Source organism: Stegastes partitus, unplaced genomic scaffold (genome assembly GCF_000690725.1).
Source record: "Stegastes partitus isolate 25-593 unplaced genomic scaffold, Stegastes_partitus-1.0.2 Scaffold666, whole genome shotgun sequence".
In the NCBI taxonomy this organism is placed as follows: domain Eukaryota; kingdom Metazoa; phylum Chordata; class Actinopteri; family Pomacentridae; genus Stegastes; species Stegastes partitus.
Genome location: NW_007578397.1, coordinates 327,880 through 335,194, shown reverse-complemented (window position 1 = coordinate 335,194; position 7,315 = coordinate 327,880). Strand labels below are relative to the sequence as shown.

General features: G+C 37.8%; 1 protein-coding gene across 1 annotated transcript in view; it reads left to right on the top strand.

Annotated features, from left to right (window-relative positions):
• Positions 1 to 7,315, top strand: part of smarcd3b (SWI/SNF related BAF chromatin remodeling complex subunit D3b) — a 52,340-nt gene that overhangs the window by 764 nt on the left and 44,261 nt on the right. The gene's annotated exons all lie outside the window — the stretch shown is intronic.

The window sequence follows — 7,315 nt, the reverse complement described above, 5'->3', positions numbered from 1 at the left end:
AAAACGCTGCTTGCTTATTTGGACCCACAAGTGTGCGAGTGTGCCGGAGGGTGTTTGCAGGAAAAAGTTTCAGTTTCGCTGTGTTGATCCGCAGGCAGGCTGCGGTGCGCTGAGCAGCAGCAGCAGGAGTCTGGGGTGCACACAGCTGAGCCACATCTACTTTTGCTGATCCGAAGGAAAATCTCATTTTTTATATTAAAGCTGTAGTCAGCAGCGTGTTCGCTTCAGCTGGAGCAAAAATCTGTTTCACGGTAGTCTGCCCGTGTAGAGAAGCTACTCCTGTGTTTTAAATGAGTGTCATGTTTAAAACTGTGCTTATAGATGGTGTGCTCTGTTTGAAACGTGTGTGCTCAACATGTTTGTTGTTAAAGCGTGTATAACTGTGCAACAAAAAAGTGTATTTTAACAAACAATCAATATTAACTGTATGTAAGTTTACAAATATATTTAGAGTCATAAACTTGAATTTAGCAGTTTCATCTAATAAATAGTAAAAAGGAAATATTTGTTGGAAAAAGCAGTGTTGCGTAAACGTCTATATTTGCACAAGATACAGTCGTGACTTGATAATCCGACCCTTAACAATCCGAAAACCTTGCTATCCAACAGGTTTTAAGGAAACACAAACAGAACCCATAAATACCTCACCATACCAACAGCCTTTTATGTCACAAATAAGGATAACGGCGTATTATCTGATTTAACAATCCAACAGATTGGCTACGTTCAGACTGCAGGACTTAACGCTCAATTCAGATTTCTTTGTAAAATCCAATTTTTGTGCAAGTTCGTTCACATTTCCAATTAAATGCGACTTGTATGTGACCTCCTGTGTGAACTTCATACGACCCCAAAGTGTCCCGCATGCGCAGAAGAGGACACGATGATGTCGCACGCAGTGACGTTCAGTGCTCAGTGTTTGCGGAAGTAAACACGGATGGTGGTGGTGGAGGGGAAGTGGCGCTGCCACCACTACCGATGGTGGAAACAGAATTATGACCGCTAACTAAACTAGCATCAGTGGCCAAGTCCTGCCTGTGCGTTCCGGCCACCTCCACCCCATCAGAGCGCTCCCCTAGGTGGAAGAGTCCTCCCCGACCGCGGTGAATATTTGGATAATCACCATGAATCTCGACCTCTGTCTTGCTGTCCGACATAAAAGAACGTTTTACATTTAGTGTCGGATTATCTAGTCACGACTGTATTTCTTTTTTTTGCCAAAGAAATGTATGTAAAAAACAAAAACAGACGTAGTATTTCTTTTTCTCAGTGATCCTACTTGTCTTTAATTTTGCAAATGTATTTAAAGTAATAAACCAGAAGTTCACAGTTTCATTTGATAAATAGTAAAAAATAAAAAAAAAAGTAAAAAGTGTCTAAAATTAAAATGTAAAAAAAAAAGTTAATTTCTATATTTGTACACAATATTTGTCATTTTCTGAAAAAAATATACAAAAAAAGAGAAAAAAAATATACAAAATTAATCCTTCTCTACAAATATATTTACAGTAATAGATCTGAATTTCGCATGTTCAGCTAAGAAAATTAACAAGAAATATGTTTTCAAAAACAAAATTAATACGTCTTTTCCATTAAGTCACACTAATTATATTTATTTTAAAAATATATTTACAGTACTAAACTTGAATTTAACAGTTTCATCTCATAATGTAATAAAAAGGAAATAATTGTGAAAATTTGTGATTTTTTGCAAAATATCTTTAAAATGTAATTCTACATTTTTGTTGTAAGAACTTCTAGAATTATATCCCTCATTTTGCAAACATATTTACAATTATAAACGTGGATTTACTAGTTCAGTTTAATAAATAGTGAAAAGGAAATATTTGTGATTTTTTTTTTGTGTGGAAAAAAAAATCTTTAAAATGGTTACTCAAGGTTACAGTGTTTTAAAGTCACTGGAAAAAAAGGTCAGATATAAAGGAAAAATTTCACAGCCTAGTCGTTGTTTTTTGTCTTTGTTGCTGAGAGCTGAGAAGAGCACTCTGCTGTTTTTCTGTCTGTTCGTGGGCATTGATCTTGTTGGAACACTAGGGAGGAACACATTTAGCAGCAGGGGTCTGACCGTCCTCCCCCAAAAACTGATTTCCTTTATGTGTCAGTCAGTGAGTCTGATTCTGGCGTTATTACCAAACTGTCACAGGGATTTTAACCACCTCTTATTAAAAGCTTTAAACCTATTAGGAAAAAATGAATTTAGCTATAAAATGGTGTCCAAAAAATGACACAAAATTAGTTTTTTTACACAATTATCACAACAAAACTACAAGTTTATGAAGAAATGCTGCAAAAATGAACATACTAACACCACAAGAGTGTTTACCGTGAAAATATAGTCATAAACTGACCCCAAAATATTACAAAGCATTTGAAACAGAACCGTTTACCCTTGGATTAAAATTTAATGCATAATTTCATGATTCATTAAAACTGCACAAAAGCAAAACAATCCACTGCTCAGTCCTCTGAAATCTAATAGTGTTGTGGGCTGTTGCTTTTTGTTTGATTAGAGGGGAAATTTAAGAGTGTTACTGACAGTGATATGTGTTATAAAAACAGTCATGTTGCTATGATGTTTGTCTGTTAAGTATGAAGCTACAGTCAGGAGTTTGTTAGCCTAGCTTAGCATGAAGCCTGGTGTGTGGAGTAGTCAGACTGGTTAACTTCTAAACATCCAAAAAGCTTTTGTTTAAACTGGTGTATGTTTCCACTTGCCTCTCGGCCTGAAGCTAAGCTAAGCTAGCCTTAACATGCCTGTATGCTAAATTAATTATGTCTGTATGTGTATGTCTACATATGTAACTACAGCTAACAGCCAGTTAGTGAGCTGTAGCTACATATTTAGCATACCAACATAAAATGACAATGGTATCAGTCTTAGTTTTTTTGCATATGAAAATGAATGAAAAATACTTTATACTATATGCATGCGTATAACATGTTGGTGAAATTTAGAGGTTAGCCAGGCTGGCTACTCCACATTTCCAGTCTTTATGCGTCTTCATATTTAACAGACACACTGTTGTGTCCATATATGCTAAGTGCTAAGCTAGCTGCTGAGTGTAGGTCTGCATTAGGACTGGAATATATATGTTATATAATATAATAATAATAATATGTTAATTATGTTATTTACTCAATTTTAGAAGTGCTGGTACGTGGGTTTTGTTCTTTATTCTTGGCATGAAATCCAAAGCTTCTTTAAGTACCCAGTCTTTATGCTAGGCTAGTCTAACTAGCTGCTGGCTATAGCTTCATATTTAACAGACAAACATGAGACTGGTAACTGTTACTGGTCTTCTCAGCTCTCAAGAAGAAAGCAACAGACTGTTTTGCAAAAATTTCCTTCAGTAAGAGTTGAGTGGCGTCTCTGTGTGGGCAGCAAACCTTAGTAGTCCTAAAAGTCAGCTACAGTTTTGTATTTTTATGTTAGATGGTAAGCCAGCAAGCTAAGGTCATTGTAAGTCACGGAAACAGGGTGAAGCAGCTCCGTTGCTGGGCATATTAACCATGAAATAATTCCATGTAGAGGTAACCCCGAGTAAGCTTCGATACAAAGATATGATGTATTAATTAGTGATTTTTAGAGATGCTGATAGTTGGATTTTGCTGAACCAAACCAGCCATTTCCCTGTGTTTTCAGTCTTTATGGAAAGCTAAGCTAACCTGCTGCTGGCTTTAGCTTTACATTTACCAGACATAAGAGTGTATTGATATTCTGCCCTCACTGTCAGCAAAAGACCGAAAAAATGACATTTTCTCTTTTAAAATGAGCTAAACATTGAGAATTAATAACATATCTTCAACTTTCTGCTCAAGAATCCTTACGTAGGATTAGTGGCTGTTTGACTATGATGCGATTCGGCCTCTCAAGGTCTTGCAGTCCTTAAAATTAGTATTTTATTACATTAAAAAGTGGAACATTTGGCTTATCTCATCACATTCCTTCTGTGTGGATGCATTGCAAAAGCTTAGGGAAGGCTGAAAACTTAATTGTGGTTGGGTTTTTTTTTTCGACAAGGTGTTTGTATGATAACTGTGAATGTGTTGATGTAAGCCTCTTTTCTCTCCTCCCTGTTCTGATTTCATATACAGCGCTGTTGAGTTGTGGCAGACTTGGTGACTCAGCTGCTTGCTGATTTCAAAGAGCGCCATCAGATGCTCTTCATTTTGATGCTCTATATGAAAAAAACAACACAGACAGGCATTTGGATGCAATTAGTCAACAAAGAATATTGCATAACCAGTGTTATTTCAAAAAACCTGCTGTCTGCCCGTCGGTTTTTCTTAGATTTTAATCTCTCAGAAGTGATTCTATTCATATTTGCAGCAAACTTTTTCCAGACAGCATATACATTACATTTCCAGGCAGGGATGCAATTACATGTCTTTTTTTTCCCTCCCTTTTTGCTCTTTGTACAGTTTTGCATTATAGCTGGTGCAGGAAGCTTTTGAGCTACCCTGCACTTGACTGTGTTTCTTTTAGAATAGCAAGATGCTTTTTCAACTTCATGGTTGCCGTAGAAGTGGTTGGTCCTTGTCAGCGCTCTCGCTATGAAGAAATAGGACTAAAATAGCTCAGTTTCAAACTGCAGTGTTCCCTGACCCAGCTGCTGGCACAGATATTTCCTTCAGTAGAAAGAAAAGGAGAACAGTCCCATTAGTATGCAAGGTGCCATCACCGCTTCTGAGGTCTGATAGAGGATCAGCTCCTTTTACAGTCTGCTGAATGCTTGACCTGGCTTTTTAAGGAAAGCCACACAGGACACCCTCCCTCACACACACACACACACACACACACACACACACACACACACATACGTACACCACAGTCACTTTGTTCAGTCATGTTTGAAATTTAGTGTGGGACGCTCATCAGTGTTTCACTGAGAGCACGGTTTTGCCTCCAGAATTTCTCATTAGTATGCCACACTTTATTTTTTCACACCGATTCTCCACCAGCGATGAGATTGATTAGACAGATTGGAAGCCGAACACATTCGGTTTTGTTTCCTGAATAGTGGGTCACCCAATTAAATGTTCCCTGGCTTTGTGTTTTGTGTTATTTGCAGGGATAAATGGACAATGGAGCACTTCCTTCTTTGGCTGGCGAGGAATGTGTCTGTTCAATGGCTGTTTGTTATTGCGGAAACAAATGAGCTTACAGTAAAAGTTGAAAAAAATTATTGATTTCACAGAAGCGGTAGCGGGGTGGCGTGGTGGTGCAGCGGGTTGCACTGTTTGGGTTTGAACTGAATGGCCGGTTGGGGCCTTTTTGTGTGGGGTTTTCATGTCCTCCAAGCTTGTCCAAAAACTTGCATGGTGGAATAATGGGTGATTTTAACTACCTATAGCAGTGACTGAGTGGTTGTGTGTCTGTTTGCGTTGGCCCTGTGATGTACTGTCCTGCTCCTCAGTGACTCAGAAAAGATAAACAGGATAGATGGACACAAGTAATCCTTTCAATCATTTCAAAAATACCAACATGTCCTGGCTGCAGCTTGTGAAATGTGAAGATTTGCTGCTTTTCTTGGTTTGCATGATCAAAAATTGAGTTTTTTGTTGCAAAAAATAAGCAATCCAGAGACATTATCGCTGCCTCTGAGAACACTTTTTAATGTTTTCTGGCATTTCAATGATGAGAAAATAATGTGCAGGCTAATCGCTATTGTTTTAAACAATATTTCGATGAATTTTATCAAAGTTTTGCATATTTTTCCCCCCTTACAGCAATGCAGTGTCGCACACAGACATATGCTGTATCTACAGTCACAATACTGACGATGAATTTTGTGCAGTCTCCAACCTATGAATACCATTTTCTCGCAGCCATGTAAACCTCCACTGTGTCATTTTCACAGTAAGATTATAGATTTTTATGGTTTTAAGTAGAGCGCTTTGTACCCTGTTTTGACATGGTGCCCTCCCTGCCTACCGACAGATGACAACAGTGTTTTTTAATCACTACCTAAAGCCCTGGCTGTGTTTCTGTGTCTTTCACTTGTACATTACTTTTTCAGTTGCACACACTTTTACAGTTATACATTCCTCCCATTTACAACATAGATAATGAGATTGTGCACTCGGCTCTGAGACAAACTGTCTGGGTCCTAATGGTGCTACAGTTCACCGAGCGGCTGGTTGACCCATTTAGACGTTAGCGCTCAATACTGCACCGTGCTCTGCTGTGGAGTTTGGTGCAGCAGAACATTGCAAACTCGCTGCAGTATGAGCGCATGTTGACGGTAGAGCCGGTGCTTACACTTGCAAATAAATGTCACTGCCGCTTTAGCTGCAAGAGCTTTTAAATATTTATAATAAGTGCACAAACAAAGAGATTGTATAGATGATGAAAAAAAAAAAACCTGCAGCAGAGGCTTTAGCCTAATCAGACAGACTTGTGTGGACGCTGTGTTTATGTCTGCAGCTAACAGAGTCATTTAATATGCTTGTTATTTACAAACTGTACTGATTAATCTTTTGTTTGGGTTTATGAAATAGCAGAAAAAAAAGAGAGGGAATGGCCATTAACCTATAACAGTGTCCTCAACACTCAAGTTTTATCTGACCAAAGCCTGAACATATTGAATTTAGTACCCTGTAACTGCAGTAAACCGTGAAGCTGAAGCTTGGTGATGTTGGGAATTTTAATCTGAGAAATGATGACTGAGTGGGCAACTAATGTATAAATCGACTGTTGCACGTAGATAAATATCTTTAAGTTTAATTTGGAATCGTTTCCGTTGTTAAACATAAATAAAGAAATGAGTCAATATTGTAATTTTCCATTTATGATTTTTGGGCTTGTGGTTGGACTGTACCATTAACAGCTAGAGGGGGACCCAGTCAAAGCATTATGTAGCCAATTAAATAGCACATTTGGCTTTTAAAAAAATACATCTGTTGCACTATATATTAGGCGTTAATCAATGCTATAAGCAATGCAGAATACTGATCTATAACATCAATTTTAATTTTGTCTGTACTATTAATTGTTTAGTTTATTTAGCCATTCATTATTTTATTCATTCATTCATTCATCCATTTATTAGCCTGTAGACTATAGATTTAGATCTGTATGAATACATACATGCACACACACTCTTTGGTTCAGCTGTGGGAGGAGAATAAAGAGCTGCTACTTAATGTTTAATCTGAATAACAACAGTAACAATGGCTGCAGCCTGTGAGTAACGTCCACCTTCAAACCCTCCCAGAATAGTGTAGCCTGTAATTTATTGCATGGTCAGATGTGCTATATTTAATTCAACTGTGTTACTGGGTTCATGGCTGG